The 25576-nt window shown below is 41.4% G+C and overlaps 1 long non-coding RNA gene across 1 annotated transcript in view; it reads right to left on the bottom strand.

Annotated features, from left to right (window-relative positions):
* LOC131918439 (uncharacterized) overlaps positions 1-25576 on the bottom strand; it is a 74743-nt gene that overhangs the window by 2920 nt on the left and 46247 nt on the right. Inside the window, exon 2 of the long non-coding RNA XR_009380976.1 lies at positions 7251-7318. This is a non-coding gene — a long non-coding RNA (uncharacterized LOC131918439). The remainder of the gene's footprint in view (positions 1-7250; positions 7319-25576) is intronic.

The raw sequence follows: 25576 nt of genomic DNA, 5'->3' as shown, positions 1-25576 counted from the left end.
CAGGTGGCCTGTGCAGCCACTTGGGACCATAGTGTCATGTGACCCAGGGTACTGCCTAGGACTATGTCTGGGTCCTTGGTCCTACCACAGCCAGGATCTGTACTGATGTCCATGGCCTATGTTGTCACCAAAGGCCACATGGAAGCCCAGGGTCTGGGACATAGCCTGTGGGCATGAGGGTGTCTGAGGGCCATGTTGCCACCAGAGACATCCAGATCTGAGTGACCTAGTCTGTCACCCAGGGCCGTGGTATCATCTGGGCTAGGGTTGCTGCTGAGGGCCATGTCTGGGTCTGTGGCTCTACAGCAACCAGGGTCTGAGTTGATGTCTGGGGCTTCTGTTGCCACTGATGGCTATGCAGATGACCAGGGTCTGGTTGGTTACCTCAGACCATGTAGGTGTTCCAGGACCATGTCATATGCAGGGCCATGATGATCTAGGTGGCCGGTGCTGCCTCCTGGATCCATGGAGATATTTAGGCACGGGCTGCTGCTTGGGGCCATGTCTGGTTTTGTGGCCCTGCGGCAGTTGGGGTCTCGGGTGGTGTCCATTGCTCCTATTGCTACTGAGGGCTCTGCAGATGCCCAGGGTCTGGTCAGGCAGCTAGGACCCTGTTGGTGGCTGGAGCCATGCTGTTGCTGGGGTTGTGCTGATCTAGATGGCCTGTGGTGCCACCAGGGCCTTGGTGGAGTCCAGGTCAAACCTGCTTTGAGGGCCATGTCTGGGTCTGTGGTCCTGCTGCAGCTGGGGTCTATGGTGATACCCATAGCCCATGTTAGCACAGGGGTCATTGGCTGGTCCTGCCGCTCATTGGATACTACAGCATGTAAGCTGGCCCTACCCCTCAGGAAAGAGCTTGACACCATACTCGGGAAAGATGGCCCCACCACTCACCTCACTTGGGCAGCACACTAGAGCTGACCCTGTAGTCGGGGATGCATGTGAGCCGACCCTGAGGACCTGGGAGCAGGAGAGTTGGCCCGCTCCTTGCTGCAGGCTGCATTGGGTGAGCTAATCAAGGTGGTGCGGAGAGCTCACCAGGGTAGTCACAATGAGGGAAAACTAGCAGGCTGACCAAGCCAACAACCACCCAGACCCAGAACCAGGGCTATGAGTTGGTCCACCCCAACATCCACCTAATGTTGGGGCATATGAAGGGAACAAACCTACAGATTCAAAACAGCAGGGTCTCCATAACACAGGACATCCAAGTAGAGCCCCAGTGAGAGCCCTTAATCAGTGGTATAGCAGAACCTAGAGGCCTCAAGCCAGACTCCTGTCAATGAACACTTGCAAGTAAAGATGAATGGACTAAAGGGTAAACGATGTGACTCAATGGACCACACTACAGCTTCCATGACAAAATTCTTCCTTTTTGTTTTGTCTTGTTTCTTTGTTTTGTTTGGTTTTTGGTTTTTCTTTTAAATTTGGTTTCGATTGGGGGGAGGGGGCATTGCAAGGGCAGAGGGCAGATTCGAGATGACTGGAGATAAGTAGAATCAGAATGCATGAGGTGAAATCCACAAAGAATCAATAACAGTTAATTTAAAAGAAAAAAAAACATGGCTGAAGGTTAGTGTTTTAAATCTTATCTGTGGTTATGTGGGCAGTCTTTGTATTATTGTCTATCTCCTTTCATGTTTTAATATTTCATAGTAGAAGGCATAAAAGTAAAGTTTCCTTCCAAATTCTATATAAACTGCAGATTTTTGGAAATTTTCCATAAAGGAAAAAAAAAGATCTAAGAGAATATCAAAGCTTTTCCAAATCTCCTGACATATCTTAACAGATTAGACATCTTTCAAAAGTCATTTACTGAACCAACTGTGTGCTAGGAACTGTGTGAGACTGGGAATGTGGAAAGCCATTTATTGAGGATACAGAAAGTCTCGTTGGAAGGAACCGGAGACTTAACCGAGAGCTGATTAGGCCAGATGTCTCGATACATACCCAAAGCACAGCCTAAACTCAGTATCTTAGACAGACTGCATTTCCCCCTGAAGAGACAAGGCTTCCATTCTCATTACTTTATCCCCCACGTTACCATTGTCTATGCTTTACACCAGCCTTCGCTGTTCAAAGGGATGCTTCCAGAAGTAGACAGTCTGAGGGTCACGAGGGAGAGAAAGTTTCTTGCAACAGAGACCAAGCAGATGGTCTCCGTCCTCTTTCATTACTCCTTTTTTTTTTTTTATTTAACTCAGACATTGCTTAAGCATGGCCCTTATGCTATTGCTTAACTCTGCAGGCCAGCTACCCTACAGCAGCCTCCGAATGAGTAGATTTCTCTGTGTCTGAAATCGTCAGCCTGGAGGTTTCCATCACTTGGAGAGTGCTGGGCTGCCATGCTACCCAGAGTCCAGAATGACTGTAGAACTGATACTTCCCTCCCTGTTCCATTAAACTGGATGTGAATTGAAAGGGAATTTGGCATTTTGAGAGGGGATTTTCTTTGACTTAGGAGAAGTTGGCTGTAGAAAATGGAAAGGCAATCATGGGGGAGATGTAAAAGACAAACCTAAGCCGGGCACCTTGTAGATCACTTACAGTAATTTAATAGAAAAGAGTCGAGAGTTCCAGAGAAAGCGATTCGGTGCTGATCACATGATATCAAAATATAGAGCTATTTCTCTGGTGTGTCACGGAACAAGGAGGACATCAGGATCGCAATAAAGTTTCCTAATTATGACTCTGGGCTGTGGTCACTTCAAATATTCTTCAGTGGAAGCCTGAGTGATCAAGATGTCCAACTCCCAGGGAGAGAACTTTGTGTTAGCTAGGCATGGCTGAGCACAAAAGCTCTGAAGACTGTCTTAAAATAGCAATCTCTGCAGAAGGGCCTGAGATTCTTCTTGTCTCAAAATACACAGATTGAAATAAAATGGATTGTTTATCAAAAACAGACAAGTTGTTAAATTAATCCGAAAAAAAATAAAGTTTGTTTTGTGTTCATTTCATCATTTTAGAAACTTGATTAGCAGACTTTTGTAAGGGGTCATTTGAAATGATTCTTTTTTCCAGATCTGAAATACTCAGAAGAATTTTACTAAGAAAATAAAAATGAAATCTTCCTCAGTCAAAAAAAAGAATCTCAGATATTTGTGAATTTTCCCCTTTACTCTATCGTGACTAAGGAATAAAATCTGCAGTAAAGCCCAGCCTGATGTATACACCTCGGTTAGCTATTCAGATACTGACTGTTCAACAGCATGTCTTCCAAAGCCTGAAGATTTCTCTATCAGTGTCCCTCAGTTCAAAGTTTATGTTAAAACAGAAATGCAAAGGGCAATTTCAGGAAATTTCAGCTCCTTATTTACATACATGCTTTCTCCCATCATCTCATCCTAATGGTCAGCCCTCCATGGCTGTCAAAAGAGACCACCTGCAAGGTTAGAATTTGGCTTCTACTATATGGTAGTTGGAAAATTACTCAAACTCTGTGTACTTCCCTTTCCTCAAAACTAAAATATCAAATAATACACAGGCATACCTGAGTTTCCTCAGGGATCTCAATATCCCTTATAAAATGTCAAATAATACACAGGCATACCTGAGTTTCCTCAGGGATTTCAAGATCCCTTTCCCTTCTGAGCTCCTTATATAAAATGGCACAATGGTTACATATCATGCAGACACACACTTCCATAAGCTTAAAAGCAAGTCTTGATTACTTATAGTAACCCTGGCAGTGGAAATGATATGTAAATTGTTATCTATGTTGTTGGAGAATAATGACAGAGGATCTGTGCCTGTTGAAATTGACATAACAAACTTTCCAAATATTTTCAGCCCAACCGTTAGTTGAATCCAAGGATGTTGCACCCACAGACATGGAAGCTGGCTTTAACCCTTGCCTTACTGCTCTCGTAAGCATAAGTGCTACATGTATCAAGTACAGGGTGCTTATCATAAACAACATATAGATGGGAGTCCTTCTGCTACAATATCATTTTCTACAGCAAATGTGAACCTAGAGAGAAAAACAGACAATTATTAAGACTTTACACACACACACACACACACACACACACACACACACACACATATATGGAGAGAGAGAGAGAGAGAGAGAGGAGAGAGAGAGAGAGAGAGAGAGAGAGAGAGAGAGAGAGGAGATACAGATATGAATACCTTATACAAATATTTTAAAACACAAAAAAAAATTCAGTGATTATCTATGGACATGGTAAATGAATATTTTTTGCTCCCTAAAAACAAAGATTTTAATAAGTAGATGAAAGATCAATTAAAGTTCTATCATTGGATGACTTGTCTCCAAGAACTCTTCTAGTCTGCATGTTGGGTAATCATCATGGTTTTTGGATAATCAACATGGTGGATAACCATCAACACTTTTCTTTAGTTGAGAAAAACTTTTCTTTTCTGGGTGTAAATGTGATCCTTTGTGGAAGATTTTTCCAGCTACTTCTAAATTGAAGTGTATTCATAACTCTGGAAGTGGGCTTCCCACTTAATGTATATGTAACTTTTTATGGCTCTTTCACTTGCATGAGTTAGTTTTATTCAGCCACAGAAAAATTAAACTATGTCATCTGCAAGAAAATGCAAAGAACTAGAAATCATGCCAAGTGAAGTCATCCAGACTCAAAAAGACAAATATTGCACATTTTCTGTCATATGCAAATATCTAAATTTGAATATATGGACACACACAAATATATAATAACATGCATATATTTCTAATAAATATTACATATATATTATATATTAGATAATAACATATATGAGATACATGCATGTTATTATTTGATATGTATTATATATTTATTGAAAATTATACATCATATAATTTAGACTGTAGATGTGTGGCATGAGAGCATAAAGAGGACTATTAGGGAAAAGAAACTGGTCACCAGGAAGCAAGGAGGGTGGAGGAAGATCAAGCAAATTGCAATAATATGCATGTCTGAAAAATGTCAGATGAAAGCCATTATTTTGCAAGCTAACTAAAAAGATTATTTTTAAAATGCAAAAAAGAAAATTATGTAACTACAAACTGATGGTTTAGTTTTAAAGTAGCTGGCCCTGGTATCTGTGTACATGCAAAGCATTCCCCTAGTCACGTCATCTCGAAAGAGCTGAGGTACCAAACAAGCCAACAAGGCTAAGGAGCGGCATGAGTGAGGAGATCCGAATTGTTTTCTGTTGAGCCCATGAGATGGGTCATGGGTTAAAGCACCTCCTGCACAATCCTGAGTCTGGTTTCTGGAACCCCCTGTGAAAGGAGAGAACTGCCTCCTGAAAGTTGTTCTCTGCCCTCCACACATGCACTGTACGGATACATACTTACCACTCTAATGCACATACAAAATTATTAAATACTTCAAATGGGTTTGGGTTGGCTGTTTTTTTATTTTTCTTTCTTTCTTCCTTCCTTGTTTGTGTGTGTGTGTGTGTGTGTGTGTGTGTGTGTGTGTGTGTGTTGAGACAGGGGCTCTGTATGTATTCCTGACTGTCCTGGAACTCACTTTGTAGACCAGGCTGGCCTCAAGCTCACAGAGATCCACCTGCCTCTGCCTCTACCTCCTGGGTGCTGGGATTAATGGCATGCACCACCATGCCCAGCACAAAAAAGCAAATTTTAAGTTTAAATTTTTATTTATCTTCAGAGCGATCCAGGTCTTTTTCAAATATACTCTTCAATATTTTTCAATCTTGAGATTGAAACTCTTGAGAAGGAAGTGAGAATGAATAATGAAGAAGCGTTTTTAATATACCTAAGTGATGCTGGTAATTTGATGGTTTTATAGTTGACTGTTAGTTGATCAGTTAGGTCTAGGAAGTTTCCAGAAAATAATAGCTTGTAGCTCTATTTTGTATCATACATGTTATATGCTATATTACTGTATACTATATCTGCAAAGGCTCTGAATACTTTGATGAGTTTATGAATCTACATTGCCAGCTTCCATCGCCTTAAATAATCCAGAATGTTCACAATTTCTGATAGGCAATATAATAGCCCTCACTTAAAATGCTTTTCTAAGTTTACTACTTTAGTCTGAGATGAGTGTGGTTAAATCCTCCACAATTCTCCTTCAACAAGTCCTTCGTTTTAGCCTGTCTGGTTCCAGGAACAGAAGTGTGAAGAGTTCACCTGGCTGGACACTACACTTCCGACTCCATACAGTTGGGCCAATTGTCTGGGAGATGGAAGGTGCTTAGGAAATGGTTTGTGGGAAGTGGAAAATAGCTCTAATTAGGGATAGGCTCCAGGTTAGTGGAATACATAAATGTTTTATATCTGTATACCAATTATTCTTATAGCCTTCCCACTAAACAGTGGCATCAAAGTGCTATGAAACCAGGCCTGTTCCTCTGGTTCTTAAAATTTTTTCTGCCTCATTTTCCACAATTATCTCTGAGCTTTAGCTACAGGAGTTGTATTGTGGTAGATGTTGTAGCCATTGGGAGTAGGCTCCACAACTCTGAATTTTGATTAGTTGTGATTTTTCTGTAATGGTCTCTGTCTGTTGCAAAGAGAACTTTCCTTGATGAGGGATGAGAATTGCACTTCTCTGTGAGTATAAGGCCCAATGTTTAGAATGTAGTTAGGGATTGTGCTGGGTTAGGAAAGTGGCTGACACAGGTTCTCTTCCAATATCCACAACTTCACTATCCCTGGGTTGATGGCTAGGTTTCCAGTACTGTAGCTAGAGTTTTCCACCTGGCCCACAGTCAGGACAAATCTCTCTCACCCGCCAGTCCCACAGCCACCCAGACCTAACCAAGTAAACACACAGAGATTTGTATTGCTTACAAACTGTATGGCCGTGGCAGGCTTCTTGCTAACTGTTCTTATATCTTAAATTAACCCATTTCTATTAATCTATAAGTTGCCACATGCCTTGTGGCTTATCAGTATCTTAACATTTTCTCATGGCAGTGGCTGGCATCGTCTCTCCTCAGCCTTCCACTTCCCAGAATTATCCTCTCTCCTTGTCCCACCTATACTTCCTGCCTGGCTACTGGCCAATCAGTGTTTTATTTATTAGCTAATCAGAGCAACACATTTAACATACAGAACATCCCACAGCACAGTACCAAGTATGGTTTCCCTCTTGCTGAAGAGGTCTTAAATATAATTAGAGAACTGTCACTTCCTGTGAAGGTGTGCATGCTACTACCACAGCCTTAGGGTATTGTGCCATGCTGGTTGCTGTGGTTCATAGGCATCATAGCCGGGTAGAGTAAATGGCTGCTTCCGTCCTCTGGAGCTTGCGTAGTACCTTCTGGCCTTTAGTGGTGACTGGATAATTGAAAACATGGTCCATATACACTATGGACCAGTAGTCATCTGTCAAGAAAAATGAAATTATAAAAATTTCAGGTAAATGTATACAACTAGAAAAAAATCATATTGAGTAAAGTAACCCAGACCCAGAAAGACAAACATCACTTGTTCTCTCTCATTGGAGGGTCTCGTGTCTCATGTTCTCTCTCATTTGAGTACATAGCCTAGAGTAACAGAATAAAACAGGAAGGTCAAAGGGGAACATTGCCAGGGGAAAGGACTTGGGAAACAGTAGTATAGCTAGAGTTTTTCTCTCTGGGTCCCACCAAGCCCCGGTAGTCCCAGAGCCCACTTATAAAATAAACATACAGATGCTTATATTATTTAAACTGCTCGGCCATTAGCTCAGGCCTACCATTGTCTAGCTCTTACTCTCATACTCAGCCCATTTCTGTTAATCTATATGTCACCACGAGTTCTGTGGCTTTACCTGCTGCCTTTACATGATGCTCCTCCTCTCTGCCTTCCTGTCCTTTCAATTCTCCTCTCTGCTAGTCCCACTTATACTTCCTGCCTGGCTAATGGCCAATCAGTGTTTTATTTATCAATCAATCATCCACAGCACAGTAGAGAGAGGAAGAGCAGGGCACAAGAAAGAAGTGGAGGGTGGGGACCTAGGGGTCTCTAATTAGGGAGGAGGAAGGAGATCAATACAGAAGGAGAGAGGAGAGTAAAATAAGAGAATGGCTGAAAAAAAGTCGTAAGCAACCATCGTATTAATTGTCTATCTAGAATACATGTAAGTCTGTGTATAAATACACATAAATAGCTTAAATGAAAATTTCCCATCTAGGCTGACAGTATTCTCCCAATATCCAAAGACCATGTAACGAAAACTCAACACCAGGCATAAGACGAGCTCTTTTGAGTTGTTGGCCAGGCTTGTCTAAGATACTCCCAAAACATTATAGACTATTGCTATTTCTGTTGGCCCCTCCACCCTACCACTTGCCCCATGGAAGGTAAGTCCCTATTACTAAAGACACCATGCAATTCAGACACAGGTCCCAGAGGCCCCTGAGCTGGAACTGACTCAAAAACCCGTCCCTAAGGACTAGCTTTCATGGTACCAGAAATAAACCAGTTTTAAATTAGAATCAAACCATGACATGAAAGAGGAGGCTTTTCCATAGGCTAATCCCATGTCAATAATCAGGGGTAGGGGTGCAAAATAAGTCTGAATCAACAGATACTGCAGCTTAAAGGGTCTTCCTCTGCAGGATCTTCCTTGAGGGCTCCCCAGAGTCTAAGAACCTGCAGAGCAAACAACCAAGTAGATTGCACTTTTAACTGACTTCATTAGGGTTGGGAACCATGCAGGAACCCTAACAGCTTCAAAGAAAAGCAGAGGAAAGAACAGATCGAGGGAAGAATACACTTTTCCCTTAATTTTTTTTTTAAAAAAGCTGTTACAAAGTTGCCCAAAACCAATGACCCCTTGTGTTCCAACATATTTAGTATTCTTTTTAATAGTATGTATCAGAGTTCTTTCCTCTCGGCAAAATTCAAGGGGAAAAATCGTATTTAATTAACCAACTAAACGAATGAAAATTTCATTTGAAGTAAAATACTTTTGAAATACTTGGCTTAGGGCCCCATAATGCAATGCCCAAAGTATCTTCAGATTTTTATTCCTAAGTGAGTTTTCGTATTCAATTAAATTCCCTAGCTTCAAAGTTAATTTAAGGAATATTCTGAGCCAAAAATATTTTAGCTACCTTTGAGCCCTCTAGGGAATGCCTCTCCAAAAACCTCTGGTCATTTATTCTAGGAACTCATAAATGTTGATGTAAACATACCCAGAAGGTTCATTTATCACATACAGGCTGAGGAGACCTATGATTGAGAGCAGAGTGAATAGTAATAAATTCTGAATAGGTTCCATATTTTTGCACACTCTGGAGTCTCCAGTATCGGTTTTCCTTCACTGCTCCAGAGCTGGAGTTTATTAAAGTATATTAAGGAGACGACTGGGCTTCATATTTCAAATATTTCTGCCAGTCTCCCATTCAAAAACAAAAAATAAGTGTTCCCTGATACTGATAATTCCCACCACTGCTGACAAGTATCACTTTTCCCCTTTTCTCTTCCCAGCTGAGAAAATATTTGCTGTTGAACATCTGGCTGAGGAATGCTGTAAGTCCAGAGAAGTCTAGGACATCATCTGAAGTAGACTTTAGAAGAAAAGTCACATGGAACATTAGGCAGTTACCCAGAAATGCATTTTCAGACAAAATGCACAGTATCATTTTGTGATGGTCAGAGCATCCTAAATGGAAGACTGAAGATAAACACTTGGATTGGCATCACAAGTGTATTGTCATTGTGGGCACTGAAATGTGGTGCCATAGCAGCATTGAGTTAGAGTCACAGAACTCCTTGACAGCTGTGCAAACAGATCTGGAAGGGAGTGAGCTAGGTGACCCTCTGGACGACAATGTTATCCTCCACCAGTGTCTACACTCCCTCTGAGGAACAAGAGAAAAAGTACATCAACATCAAGTTTTTCTTACTGAACCATTTGGTCAAGCACTAAATCATTCATTAATTTCAATGAATTTTTGTCCTGATAATATGTACGGAGGTAGAAAGAGCTTTTCTACAAATGAGCATTGGAAAATTTAATGCCAAACCAAGGAGTGATTTTGTTCAAACATGTGTCAATGAGCCTGCAAAAAATGAGTGTCTTATCCATGGAGTTACAATAATAATCTACCTCTAGTTATACATGAACAGAAACCAAAGAAACATACAGAGGGCATGGCTATGGAAATGGTAGGCTGAATGCTGGGTAAGGAGGATGTCATTGGTTATTGGGAGCAGAAGGTGATGTCCACCTAGTAAGAATTATTGGCTGCTACGCTGGGCTTGATTCAACTCAAGGCTGGATAAGTACTTCACCACCAAGTGTCAATCTCCAGTCCCAATTTTTTCAATTTACCAGTGAAACATGACTTGTGATGAACAAGGCAAGCAGATTTAAACATTCAATGATGCTTTTGATGTACTGAAGCAACGTTCAACTGGTGATCTTGAGTACTTCCCAGATTAGGAAAAAAAAAAGATTGCCTGGTTCTTATTAACTATTTCCCTCACACATCAGAAGTAATTCCAACTGATATAGAGTATTACCCACAGAGGAACCTTCTCATGGATGGAAACTGATAAATCGTCCTGTGAACCTCTGTTTTAAAGGAAATGCAGATCTGTCTCTGCAGAACATTAGTGAAAACCAACTGATACAGCTCCCTCTTTTCCAGCAAAAGAAGAAAAAGCAAGGCCTCTGAATAACTTTGGGATTCCTCATGCAATCCTGAGATGGCTAAACTTTGAAAGAAAAGAAAAGGTACCTGAAGGAGTCAGGCAGTGGTAGTGCATGCCTTTAATCCCAGCACTCGAGAAGCAGAAGCAGGTGGATCTCTGTGAGTTTGAGGGCAGCCTGGACTACAGAGCTAATTCCAGGACAGCCAAGGATGTTACATAGTGAAACCCTGTCTCATACACACACACAAAGAAGTGTAGACTAAATGTCCTGACACTTGCTGTTACTGTTCTCTCTGCAACTACTTCTAGATTGTGTTAATTTGGATAGAGGAAACATAGATTTAACACTTTAGTGTCTGGTATCCAGGTGAATATATCACTCTTAACATGTATCCTATGGAGTTACAAAATAAAAAACCTGGCTGACAATGTCTCTCCCTAGTCTATATGCATAGTACATCCAGGGTACCAAGCTCAATTCCCAGGACTAAAGTGGGGGAAATCATTTACAAAATAATAATAATAATAATAATAATAATAATAATAATAATAATATAAACTGCTTTAGATGGTACAGAGTTTACAACAAAATGTGTTCATGACTTTAAAAGCTACAGTGGAATGTTCTTTTTATTTTTTTTTATACGTATGTGTATGAACCTGAGTGCATGATGTGTACACGTTATGAAGCTACCAGTGGCCAGGAGAGGGAGTCAAACACCCTGGAACTGGAGTTATAGGCAGTTGTGAGCCACCATGTGAACACTGGGCACCCAACCTAGGTTCTCTGCCCTTTAGAGATTTATTTTTCATGTGTTTGTCTGCATGTCTGCGTGTGTATACCAGAAGCAAGAATGAGATACCCTGGAGCTGAGCATCACATCCCCTGAAACTAGAGTTACAGGCAGTTGTGAGCCTCCTTACATGGGTGCTTGGAATCAAACTCAGATCTTCTGGAAGAACATCATTCTTAACTGGTAAGTACTCTGTCCAGCCCAAGATTGTTCCGATTTTTTCCTTTTTTATTGCTTTATTTTAATTCAAATATAATCACATCACTTTCCTCTTCCCTTCCTCCAATCTGTCCCATGTCCCCTCCTTCCAACATCTCCCATACTCTCACTGCCTTTCAAATTTATGGCCTCTTTTTCATTGATTATTATCGTTACATATATAAACACATAAATACAACGTGATGTATCCATTTAGGGTTGCTTGTGTGTACCTAATTTCAGAGTTGACCACTTTGCATGGAATAACCATTAAGGGTTCATCCCTGCCACTAGTGGCCAATAGTTCTTTGTCTAAAGGTAGAGCTCTGTGAGATATTCCCCCTCCATGTTGGCATGCCAAATGGTGTTGTACTTGTTCAGGTCTTATTTAGGCAAAAATTCTGTTGAGGTATCATAGGTGAAGATTCCCTGGCATATCTAGGAGATACATTTTCACAGCACACTTCCTGGTCCTCTGACTATTACAATCTTTCTTCCCCTTTTTCCATGATGCTCTCTGAGCCTTAGGTGCAGGAGTTGTGTTGTAGATGTATCCACTGGGACTGGACACACCCTACGATCAGTTGATCTCTGCTTTGCGACCAGTTGCGGTTTTCTGTAATTATCTCCATTTGCTTCAAACAGAAGCTTCTCCATATGGGGTAAGAGCTACACTTCTCTATGGATGTAAGGACAAGCTTTAGAATACAAGACTTATACTGATTCAGAAAAGAGGCGGTAGTAGGCTCTCCTCTAAGATGAATGGCCTCGCTAGCCCTAGGTAGTTGGCTAGGTTTCTAGTACTTGGCATGATTTATTTCCTGATCTTAAATCCAATTAGACAGGTATTGGTTACCACCAAGATATACATGCCACGATTGCACCTTTAGGGGTATCTCGCTATGCCATCATTGATGTGGCTCCTTAATGTCACAACTTGTTTTCCTTTCTTGGCAACTTGCATATTACCTTCTGGTGCTATGAAAGCTAGACCTCAGGAAACAGGCTTTCAGGTTAGATCCAGCTCCCATCTTCTGAGTCCTGTGTCTGAAGTGTGTGGCGTCTTCTGCAATATAGACTTAACCTTCCATCTCTGAGAGGTAACCAAGGGCAACAGCAATATACCATTCTGTTTGGGGAGTCACTTGAACTGCTTGGTCCAGCAGCTCAAACAGAGGTTTCTCATGTTTGGCATGGGGCTTTTGTTACCTAGTCTATGGCTCCTGTGGGGAGCACTGCGGCTCCTGTGGGGAGCACTTTCAGGTCAAGTGGCATGCATAACTTCATCTAAGATAAATATAATATATATGATATATAATTTAGGTAAATATAAGATAATGATTCCTTAAGGCTTTATCAAAAATCCTTAGTGTTTCCTACTTTTTATGATATCTAGTCAAGTAGATGGAAGGTGAAATTTTGGTTTTACTTTATAGCTTTGTAATTACAGATGTGTGTTTTTATGCATCTATTAACTGTATGTCTTGAAAAACAACTGTTCAAATCATTTGCTCCTTTATAACCAGAGATATTTGTTTTCTTATTGCTTAAATATTTTGGACACTAGTGTCTTATCCAGTCCCTGAATGGCAAATACTTCCTCACTGTTTGGGTTGCCTCTTCACTTCATTGTTTCCTTTGCTGTGTAGATGTCACTGTTCAGCAAACGCCACTTCCTCGTTTCTGCTTTCATTGCTGGTGTTTGAGAGATCAGATCTGAGACATCTCTGCTCAGTCATGGAATTTTCTACCTGTGTTCTCTTCTAGCGGATTGATAGTTTGCAATCTTTTGGTTAAGTTGTCAACCCATTTTGATTTGATTTGGGTTTAGTTGGTTGGTTGGTTGGTTGGTTGGTTGGTTGGTTGGTTGTGTTTTGCTTAACAGGTGGCCACACAGGCCAGAGTCATTTGATGTCCCTGCAACTGGGGTTACAGGCATTGTGAGCTGCCCTCCGTGGGCACTGGGAACTAAACTCAGACCTTCTTCAGAAGCAGCAAGTTCTCTTAACTACTAACCCATCTCTCCAGCATTTTTCAGGGCATTTCTTACCCTGATAGTCACAGGGCAGTTTTTAATTTAGCTTTTCTATTGATTTCTGAAATTTAGTTCTTACAGTGTCTGTTTAAGCTCAGAAATGTTGACATGGAGATCAGAGATGTCAGAAAAGTGGGGCAAAAAGGGGGTCCAGGACTGGTGTGACACAATGGTCATGCCTGCATATGAAAACACAGCCCAGAAGATCAAGTTCCTATGTTATGTCTCTTTCTTCCCCCTTTCGTTTTCTTTCCTTCTCCTGTTTTTCTACTTTTTCTTTCTTTATAATATTTTGACAAGTACAGTCATTATTATGATGACGAGGGAAAGAATTCCCCCCCGGAAACACACAGCCTGATACCCATCACATTAGATACAGCTTTTTACCATTTTCTCCTGCTAACTAACCATGTTTGAATCATTGGAAAAGAGAACAGATACCATTCAGAGTAATGACAATCTTCCCTTTCGGTAACTGGTGCGTTGTGTCTCTTCCTTTATTGCTAAGTGACATTTCTTTCGTGTTGTTTTTTAAAAACTGAAAGTAAAACTTCTGTCCTGCTTAGTGGTCTAGGCCAAGGGTTGGATTTGGGTTTGGACTGTGAGTTCTTCAGAGGGATTACCCAGGCAGAAACTGCTGCTAGAGAAGCCTGATTTTGATGGCTCTCCTCTGAGGATGCTGGACTTTCACACCTGCGCAGATGATCATTTCCGGTTTTGCTGGTAACGTTGGCTCCTCAATTCAATTTTCCCTGGTTAATCAACCGTGAAGCCCAGAATTTCTATGCAGTGCTCACATCGTCGTTTTCTAAATGGGAAATGAATAGACTGTTATTAATGGAACCAAATAACTGAAAATAATATTAGGCTCAACTGTGTAACAAAACAAAACCAACAAACCAGAAAATTTAAAAAAAAAAAAAAAAAAGCAGACGGAAGCCCTGGTCCCTAAGGAAAGGGCTTTTTAAACACCACGAGGTGTTTCCCATTCCCTAGTGTTTCCTACTTTTTAGAGACCCCTTAGACTATCCTAAATTAGTTTGACAAATTATTCCTCTCACCAGACTTATTCATTACCAACCTTCCTGAAAGGACTTTTGTGAACAAGATTGTCTTCCAGTGACAAAGGCATCTGACAGATTTATTTCTCAGCATCTATGGAGTCGCTTTCATCAGAGGAGAGTGTAGGGCGTGCTGGGCTCTGGGCTCTTGCAGAGTTCACAGCCCATTTTTCACTGTCAATCGCCCTGTGGCATCTCTGACCTGTCCTTCCCCTACCCTCTGAAGTCCCCAGCCCTGCTCTCAGAGGCATGACTCAGCCAATGTCCTACCTGTTTTACAGAACATATATCTGCCTTTCATTCTATATTTTAGAAGAATCTGTTCCTCAAAGACCATAAAACCAAAACCAATACTTTATAATCAATAAATCTATCACCACGTGCTTACCTTCCCCTCAGCACAGTCATCAAGATTTATTTCCCATTCTACAAATATATGAACATTGAGTCCATCACTTAAGGAATTTTTCAAGAAAATATTGCCACAGACACTGAGGAAATGAAAAGACTGCCCTGCCTGTTTCCAGCCCTTTCTTCACACCGAAGCTGTCGATCTCCTTCCAGGGGAAGACTGTGAGTACCACAGACCCTAGCTCCAGTCTCTGAATAAGTCACCGCTTCTCTAGTCCACCTCAGTTCTTTAACATGAAGTTCAACACCCTTCGTGGTTTTTTCCTCCTTCGCTCCTAACTTCATCTTTCACGGTACCATTTGCCTCTCTGGCAGCCTGTACACCAACCGCCAGAGTGCCTGTAGTTTATCGAAATGGGAGCCTTGTACAATGATGCGCCACCCCCTTACCTCCAAGGCTTTACAAACGCAAACAATTCTACTTGCAAAATTGTCCCCCCTGCATCTCCTTTGAGTGACCCTGATTTTTTATGGCTCCTGTCTTTTGCCAGTGCCTTTGAGGGATCCTTTGACCTCCAAGGCTAGATGAATTTCCCCGTAGTCCTGATACTTCCTGTCAAGGAATCAGTCCGTTCAAATGTAGTAATCTAGCTTCATTTTCACCTCTGTTCTCTTTGTTCTCAGCTGTGAGTAAACATCTTCAGAGTGAGGACCGAATCTAATAAGTCATTCTAGGGGAAGCATCTAGTACAAAAACTCCAAAATATATAATTTGTTAAATTTTAGTGTAGCACTGTGAATAAGAACTTTACTAACACTTTTCTAGCTGTGATGGTGATTATAGGCCCTATTCTAAAGGATCTTGTAATTTTGATGAACTGACAACACTTTTTAATAACGCATTAATTTTAAAAAATGAATCAGAACTGGATACAATGTTGTATTAGCATACAAATAATTGCCATGGTGATGGACCAAGAAAGGGCACCATGGACTGCCTTTCCAGTGAGAAGAGATAGCAAAGAGGTAGTGGTTGGGTCTAGAGTCTACAGCAGTGGTTCTCAACCTTCCTAGTGCTGCAATCCTTTAATACAATTCCTCATGTTGTGGTGACCCCCAACCATAAAATTATTTTCATGGCTACTTCATAACTGTAATTGTGTTACTGTTACGAATCATAATGTAAATATCTGTGCTTTCCTATGGTCTTAGGTGACCCCTGAGAAAGAAAGGGTAGTTTGACCCCCCCCAAAGGGGTTGCGACCCATAGGTTGAGAACCACCCTAGACTATGAAAGACTTGGCTAATGAAAATGAAGTTAGAAATGGGACAGAATTTAATGATCCAGGGAAGGCAAAGTCCAGATGGAAACATTTACATAAAAGAGATAATAACCAGTTCATTAAGTGTGGAAGAAAGGGAAGGAAGGGTTATGTGACAAATTTATCCAATCAAGTAACCATGGAGCATCCATCATGTGCCAGGCACTGACTGACCTCAACACTTGAAACACGGCAACTAAGTAGCCTGAATTCTGCCCTCAGGGAGTTTATCCTCCAGTGAGTCAATAAATATGACATATAACTAAACAGAGATTCACACAAAAATATGTTGGAATCCAAGACTTGTTGAGATATAACACATGATATAAGTACTGTATTCTCTGCTAAAACCTAAAAATCCTGAATTCAGAAATACACATGATCTCAAGGGTTTTGAGGGATGGGTGAACTAACATGTAAGCAGTACCCTATTGGGGGACGAAATAAGATCAAGAACATGAGAGGAACTAGTGTCATATGAGGTAGGGTAGTCAAGTGGGCCTCACTGGAGAGATGGGGTGCAAGCATCATTACCCATAAAGATAAACGAGTAACCAAGCAAAGAAACAAGGAAAGAGTTTCAGCCAGCAGCAAAGGAAGGTGGGGACTGGAGACAGGCATGACCAAGGCAAGCAACAACAGCCAGAGGCAGTCAAATCGTACAGCTCTCTAAGCCACTTCAAAAGGAGAGGCTGCATGTGATCTAACTCGCATTTTAGGAGCATCATTCCAATTGCTGGGCTAGAAAGAAACTGAAGAAAAATAGGACTTCTGTTACGGTCTAGAAACAAAACTGTCCCCGAAGCTCACATGTTGATGTCTTGGTCCCCCAGCTGCTGCAGCTGTCAAGAGCTGATTGTTTCGTGAGGATGTTAACTTTGTCAGTGGATTAATGCGAACTGGGTGTTCCACGAGGGCGCAAACTTCATCAGTGGATTAACGTGCTGAAGAGGGAGGCCAGAAGGAGGTTTGAGCAGGTGCCCAGTTGGAGAAATTGGGCCACAGGAGCATGCTTTTTTAAGGGTATATTTGTGCCCATACATTTTCTCTCCTCTTCTTTTTTTTTTCTTTCTCCTCCTCCTCCTCTTCCTCCCCCTACCTCTTCCTTCTTCTCCTCCTTCCTCCTTCCTGGCCACCATGAGGTGAGAATCTTTACTCCTACCACATGTTCTCTGTCATAACGTGTGACATCACCGTAGCTTAAGAGCAACAAAAGTAGCTGACCATGGGCAGAATCCAAAAATTTAAGCTTCCTCCCTCAAGTTGTTCCTCTTGGGTATTTTATTAGAGACAGAAAAACTAATACAAGTGGGATCCCAGCGACCTACCTCTTAAGACTTTATAATGAGCCGGGCGGTGGTGGCGCACGCCTTTAATCCCAGCACTCGGGAGGCAGAGGCAGGCGAATCTCTGTGAGTTCGAGGCCAGCCTGGGCTACAGAGTGAGTTCCAGGAAAAGGCGCAAAGCTACACAGAGAAACCCTGTCTCGAAAAACAAAAAAAAAAAAAAAAAAAAAAAAGACTTTATAATGATCCATATGAGAGGATCGTGACTCCGGCAAGGGTAAGGGGAGACGGTGGAAGAGAGTCAGATTCTGGATAACTTTGAAAGATAGCAATCATGAGATTTCTTAACAAGATGGGCATCAGTGTAAGAAGAGAGTCAGAAGACTGCAGAACTTGGGGCCTGGCCATTGGGAGGATGGAGACGGCACTATCTGAAATGGGCAAAAGTAGAGATGACGCTTATTTGGGGGAGAGAGTGACAGGAAGTGGGTTTGCTTATGATCATTTGAAAAATTCATCAAAACTTCTAAGTGATAACATGAAGGGGCTGTAGAGACACTTCAGTGGTTCCAAGTACTGGATGCTCCCCAGAGGACCTGGGTTCAATTCCCAGCACACATATGGCTCACAATCTTCTGTAACCCCAGGTTCAGAAGATCTGACTCCACCTTCCAGGCACCAGGCATGCAAGTAAAAACAAAATACCCATACATATAAAATTAAAACTTTTCTTAAAAAAAAAAATTTTAAGTGGTAAGATGGAGTTAGCCTAGAATTCATATACTAAGTCAAGCCTGGAAATAAATTTGAGGATTATTATCAAATCACTACAAAATTTAAATTGATGTCACCTGACCGTAACGAAGGAAGTAAAGTTGGACACAGAAGAGAAGACTCCCAAAGAGTGCATACTTCAACAGAAGATAAATATGAGGTGGGAGGGAATGTTCAGGAAGGTCCTTACATGTCTATAAACTTAAGCAGTACCTCTGCAACAAGCGCTCTCAAATTGTATGAAACTCAACATAGCAGGGATGCCTCCAGCAAGTCCTGAGCACACACGGATTAAGAAGTGGAAATAAAGTACCTTCGAAAGTGGTTGCCCATTTCCTGATCTGTAAGGCATTAGCTAGGAATGGAAACAAGAATTTCCTAGAGTGCCCCAGCTCTCCAGTGCCTAATGTATTCCTGGCAGGATTCAAATCAACAGTAAAAGCATGACATTCAGACCTAACTCTTGTTCCCACAGAGCAGGAATAAATGTAATAAATACTTTCCCTTTCTATTATAATAAGCATCAATTATATTAACAATGGTATTTGATGCTGTGGTTAGGCAGCCTTTAAAAGCTGCCAGGCCGCGTTCCAAGTGTTTTATGCTTGTTAACTCATTAATCCCCACAAACCTATGAAGTCAGTAACAAATGAGTTAAGGATTTTGCCTATCTCATATATTTATACTACATCCTGGATTTAAACTCCAGCATTTTGATGCCAGACTCTACTAACTTAATCATTCTGAGACCTTCTTGGGCATTACTTGTTATGAATTGGTTGTAGTAAATTCTAAATATGAATCTACTTCTTTAGGGCAATAAAATGACTAACTAAAAACTGACAGACTAACTAGGTTTCAGAGAGCAGAGACTCAAGTTCATGCTCTTCCTCACTTAACCACGTGTCTGTGGCTGAATAAGCAATTTCAAGACGTTGAACCTGGTGCTCCTCGTGCCCTTTTCAACCTAGTTTTGAAGGCTTCTGCTGTTCTGCAAGGAAACTGTCCCCTGACAATCTGTTTTTGTTTCACACCAAACATGAGGAGAAACTCTCTAAGAAGAAAATGTCTTTGTTACAGTGGCACTGGCCCTGCTCTACAGAGTGACAATGTGGTGGTTTGAATAAGAACGGCCCCCATAGACTCATATTAGAATGCTTGGTCATCAAGGAGTGGCACTATTAGGAGGTATGGCCTTGTTGGAAGAAGTGTGTCACTGGGGATGGGCTTTGAGGTTTCAAATGCTCAAGCCAGTCCCAGTGTCTGTCTGTCTCTCTGTCTCTCTGTCTCTCTGTCTCTGTCTCTCTGTCTCAGTCTCTCTCTCTCTCTCTCTCTCTCTCTCTCTCTCTCTCTCTCTCTCTCTCTCTCTCTCTCTCTCTCTTCCTGCCGCCTTCCAATCCAGATGTAGAACTCTTGGCTCCTTCTCTGGCACCGTGTCTACCTATACGCCACCATGTTTCCTGCCATAACAGTAATGGACCTAACCCTGTGAACTGTAAGCCAGCCACAATTAAATGTTTTCCTTGATAAGAGTTGCTGTGGTCATGGTATCTCTTCATGGCAATAGAAGTCCTACATAAGACAGACAAGTTGTTACACTCAGTGCTAGATCAAGAAAACTTTACCTAGTCAGTTTATCCAAGAGGCCAGATGTCTGTCTCTTGCCTGGGCCCCTTCCTCTCCCACTTACTTCTCTTGCAATAGTCCACATCTTTGATCTGAAATAGCACAGGAAGACCAGCTGCTCTGTATTCCTGCTTAGCCTTTCACCGTGCTAAAGACTCAGAAGGTGGCCTCAGTGACAAGTCTCTGAATTAGAAAATATGCAAACCTCTGGTGTTAAGCTTCTTGCCTGGATTATGTGTTTCAAAGCCTCCTACTGCTGCAGAAGCACAATTATTTTTGAGAAAGTGGAAAGAGATTATTGACAAATGAATAATCTTCACTGGGCTGATTTGATGCGTCAAAGAATTTTCTCATCCTTGATAATTCCACCTGAAGGTACTTCCCATTCATACTAGTTAAGAAGTCACCAAGGAAGCTAGAAGTATGTCTTTGCTTCACTGTGGGAGCAGGGAATGATAACTCCCTCCCACCAAGGGCTGAGATGTTTAATAAGGAGTCATCAGAAGTCAGTCTTCTGGGCAAAAAGTTGTGAACCTGACCCAAACTTATAACTTGCAACTCAACTCTTCTCATTACATCTCTACAAGATTAACATGGGTAGACTCTCTTGAGATGAATGTGCAATGCAACCTGCCAAGTGCCCTGGTTCCCCATCTTATCTTATGGCCTGGAACACTGCACTGTTTTTCTCTATGGAATTCTATTGGGAAAATTCTCTGGTCAAAAAGTACAGATATAGAGTAGCTTCTCTGAAGCCACCTTTGGTATTTTCCAAACTGTACCCACATAGAAAAAAAGGACCATCACGTTTGCCATGGACATCTGTCTTAATCGGTGTTCTATTGCTGTGAAGAGACACCATGATCACGGCAACTCTTGTAAAGGAAAACGTTTAATTGGAGCTGGCTTACAGTTCGTAGGTTTAGTCCATTGTCATCATGGTGGGGAACATGGCGGCATGTAGGCAGACATGTTACTGGAGAAGTAACTGAGAGTACAATATCCAGATCTGCAGGCAGCAAGAAGAGAGAAAAACCCCTGGGGCTGGTTTAGGCTTCTGAAACCTCAAAGCCTACCCAGTGACACACTTCCTCCAACAAGGTCACAGCTCCTAATTCTTCTAAGCAGTGCCACTCCCTAATGACTAAGCATTCAAATATACAAGCCTATGGGGACCATTTTTATTCACAACACCACATCACCTTTCAGATTTCAGTGGCACGGCACTTTCATTTCTCAGACATGTTACCTAGAAAGAGGAGAGATGACATAGGAAAGAAATAGATCTTTTTTACCACCAAAATGTGTTGGGAAATAATTTTTAATCCAAGAACTCTGGTTTTTGCTGGTGGTGGTTTAAAACAGGCTAATATGTTGAGGGGCTCTTCTTTCAACAAAGATCCCAAATACTATGTTTGAGAAAAGCAAGTGAGGCAATTATCCCAATCAAAGCTTTATCGACCATCTGGCTCCGTTGGAGGTAGGACATTAAAGAACCCTGAAAAACAAACCAAAAAAAAAAAAAAAAAAAAGCTGGGTATGATATGATGCAATCCTGTGAGGAAAAAAAGTGGGCTACCAGAAGCTCACAACCTCCCTTTCTGTATCTGTGAAAATTAAAAGACTTGAACCATAAATAATCTTCAAGAAGTCCCTCAGAGAGCCCCATTAGCAGCTACCAAACATGCCATTCCACCCTCACAGAGAGTGCGTCTTTAATTATTCATTAATGTGCAGAGCACTCCTGGCATTTATCTGAAGAGATAGCAGTAAGAACATGAGTTTGATGAAATAACCGGGGCTTTTAATATCCACTTAGCCTCTCCTTTGTTTCCCTGACACGCGGAGACTTAGATCTTAGACATAGATGGAAAATATTCTGTCATTTCCCGCACTACCTTTCATTTGTAAAAATTGCAGAGACGTGTGTGGCTGTCTACTTTATCAACAGAAAGAAAATCAAGGTTCCTCTTAAATTCTGCTTTCTTCTTATTTTAGACCGTTTTTTAATTGATGCAGCTGGCATAGCATGAACTGGATATAAAACATACAATTTGATGTTTTCAAAACACATATACTCTAATGAAAAGTCACGGTGTTGAAATTTTCTATTGTTCCCCCAAACTCTCCTATGCTTTTTTCAATTTCTGCACATTCTATTTCCTTGCTCCTCTCCATCCTGAAGAACTGTATTAACCTGTAATTATTAGAATTTTATACAAATGGAATGATATTGGTTGTAATATATTTTTGTCTGGCTTCTTTCATGCAGCACAATAATTTTGGGGATGCATCCCCATAGTATACATAGTTCATTTCTTTTTTGTTGTAGCCAGTAAAGAATACACCAGAGTACATTGATATATTCATCTATTTCTGAGTAATGGGAAGTTTTGACCATTTGAAATAAAATTGACATAAATGATATAGATTTATATATACACATATGGCTAAGTTTGATTTTTTTTCTATGGGTATTTTGGGATAACTACTCTGGAGTAAAATTGTCTGTGATAGGTATATGATCGTAGATTAATTTCTAAACAGTCTTATTAAATAAAAAACTCAGAGCCAGATATAAAGAAAGATAAAAGAAATAGGGAAAGCCACCAGCCAATCTCATCTTGCCAACACCTCAGCTTCCAAAGAGACCTTCTTCCTGTATGCTCACGCCTATATGATTTCTGTTCTGTTCTCTCATTGGCTCTCTCAGCCCAGCTACATCACTTCCTTTTCCTGTCCAGCTCTGTCATTTCCTGTCTGTCTGTATAGACCTCCAGACCTCTATGGTTGGTGCTGGGATTAAAGGCATGTGTCACCATGCTTGGCTCTGTTCCCTAGTGTGACATTAAAGTCACAGAGATCCAGACAGATCCCTGCCTCCCAAGTTATAGGGTTAAAGGTTTGTGCTACCATTACTTGACTTCTGTGTTTACTTATAATGGCTGGCTTTTTCCTCTGATCTCCAGGAAAGCTTTATTTATTAAAGCACAAATAAAATATCACCACATTTCAGCACAAATAAAATATCACTACATATGATTAGAACTTTGATAGGTTACTAAGCCGCTTATCAGGATGATTATACTATTCTATACTCCCACCAAGAATGTACTAGAGTTCCAGTTTCTCTACAGTCTTATCAATACTTAATATTGTTCATAGTTTTAATTGAAGCCATTTAATAAGTGTAGCCTCACTTTCATGATCATTGAGTTGGAAATACTTATGTAAGGACTTTCAGCATCAAGAATCTTATGATCCATGGGTACCCACTGAAGAGAATCTGGTCCCTGTTACACATCCCCCTTAAGTTTATCAGTTTTCCCATACATTGGTCCTACCTCTAAACTTCTGCTCCCTTTACTCCACCATTTTTCCTGGACCCCAAAAGGAAGATACTATACTTGCTGTCCTTGACATTCAGCACATAGACATTCACCCAACCATGGTCAATAGGAGGTCTCTAGGCAGTTAGTTAACAGGAAGACATGTTTATATCTGTATCTCCTAGCACTGAGTCTGGTGGAAGAGGCACTCAGGAAAAAGTTTGTTTGCTAACTAGGATGAGTTGGTGACTTAATCCTGGAAGGATAGAGCTGCATCTTGTTTCACTTTACTGACATCTTTGGCTGTATTTAAACCATCTGCATGAATGAGCACTCCAGCTCTTTCCATAATTTTGCTATTACACAAATCTTGCTCATGCCTTTTGATATAAACGTAAATACTCATTAGTAAAATTTTACACATTTGTTTTTGGTGCATTCCCAGTCTCTCCTTGCAGGCATGTTCTCCAGTTACAAAGTGCCTTAGCCCCCATGACTAATAATGCAGTTTAGGAGAAAAAGCAGCCAGCCAGCAGCCCCCACACTCCTTGGCTCTCCCTGGCTTCCTGAAGCAGCACTGTCTCGGTGGGAAAGGAGCGAAGTCAGATTTGAATTAAAACTCAGCTCAGTTTCCTCTCGTCTTTGCTCCTACCAACTCACACTGAAATGTGTGAGGTGCTGTCTTCCAAGAGAAATGATTGCGATTAACTGAAGCGTATCCAGAATGGCCGAGGTACAGAACTAGGTACATAACTAGATAGCATGTTATCTTTATTTCGAGACAGGTACCAGAAGCACTCACGAAACCAGATGTTTGTCTTTCAGTTTCCAGACTTAGGAAGGTTGAGGAGATACACTGTAAAGTTCCTTGGACACTAGATGGAAAGACATCCCCAGGGGGCCCAGAATGACAACTGTCCCTACTGGAGTAGAGTAATACTTTAGCCCCATCCACCTGTAGAAAAGCACCAGCGTGGAGAAACACATACAACTTCATAGGCACTCTTAAATTTTGACTTAGTTCCTGACATATTATACACTTATTTCTTTTACACTTCATGTATTGGTTGTTCTGTATCCTAGACACAACAGTTTGGTTTGTCATGACTGTAACATAAAATTCATGGGGACAGTTTTAATATCTCCCTAATGGAAATGCCACTGCCGGTTGTCAAGTTTACCAACTTGCTGCCTCTACTAAAGGAAAGTGGTTTGAGCCATTATTTTCCTCTATCCCTGCTTCAGTACGACTGACCGGCAATTATACTCAAAGCCAGGAAACAAAAAACAAACAAACAAACAAACAAAAAAACCATTGTAAATGCCTTAGTCTTTGGGCCATCACTTCAGAAAGAAGGCCCTACTTGAGTGTGGAGGAGTGGCTGATCCCAAAATGCAGGAGGTGCCTGCTCAGTCCAGTTAAAAAGAACACTTGCTTACATTTGCATCTCTCAACACTGACCCTGGCTGAAGGGGCACTGAAGAAAACGCCTGTTGAACTGAGATGAACCTGTGACTTAATCCTGGCTGAATAAAGCTATTCGTTGGAATACCATCTTCTAGGCCTGCTGTTTCTCTGTTACGTAAAATTTGGAAGGGAGACAGAGAGAGGGGAGCAGCCGTGAGGAACACAAAGATGAACTCACAAAGCACAAACATAAGGGGGGATTGTAAAGGCCCCACTTTCACAACTAGGGGTACCACAAATCTGTGCGCTCGCTTGCTCTTTCTTACTATGTCTTCATAACTCTAAATGAGTGTGCACACTCTACAGCTGTACATATGACCTTGAGACTCTCTGGGTCACAAAGAGAGTCCAAAGAAAGTCGGCATATAAATGAACTGGGTATAGGGTGCTAGCAGGGGCTGCACAGTTAAGAGCATGCCCTGCTCTTGCTGAGGGCCTGGGCCTCACATGGTAGCACACAACTGTCCAAACTCTAGGCGTGCATGTGGCACACAGCCGTACGTACGGGCAGCGTACCCACACACATAAAATAAAAATAAATAACCCTTTAAACAAAAAACAGCGGGGTTGTTCTTCATCTGAGCATTGGTTTGATTATAGTCACTTTATCCTTGGGACGGGTCTCGCTCTCCCATTCCTTGTAACTTGCAGTCGGTTTCTAATGGCACTTGTTTATTTAATTAAGCGTGTTTTCACTGCAGGGCTAATACTGGCTTCCCATTGTCTCAGTTTAATAGGTTTTTAATATTTTAA

This window comes from Peromyscus eremicus, chromosome 8b (genome assembly GCF_949786415.1).
Source record: "Peromyscus eremicus chromosome 8b, PerEre_H2_v1, whole genome shotgun sequence".
Taxonomy (NCBI): Eukaryota; Metazoa; Chordata; class Mammalia; order Rodentia; family Cricetidae; genus Peromyscus; species Peromyscus eremicus.
This window is presented reverse-complemented; position numbering and strand designations above follow the sequence as displayed.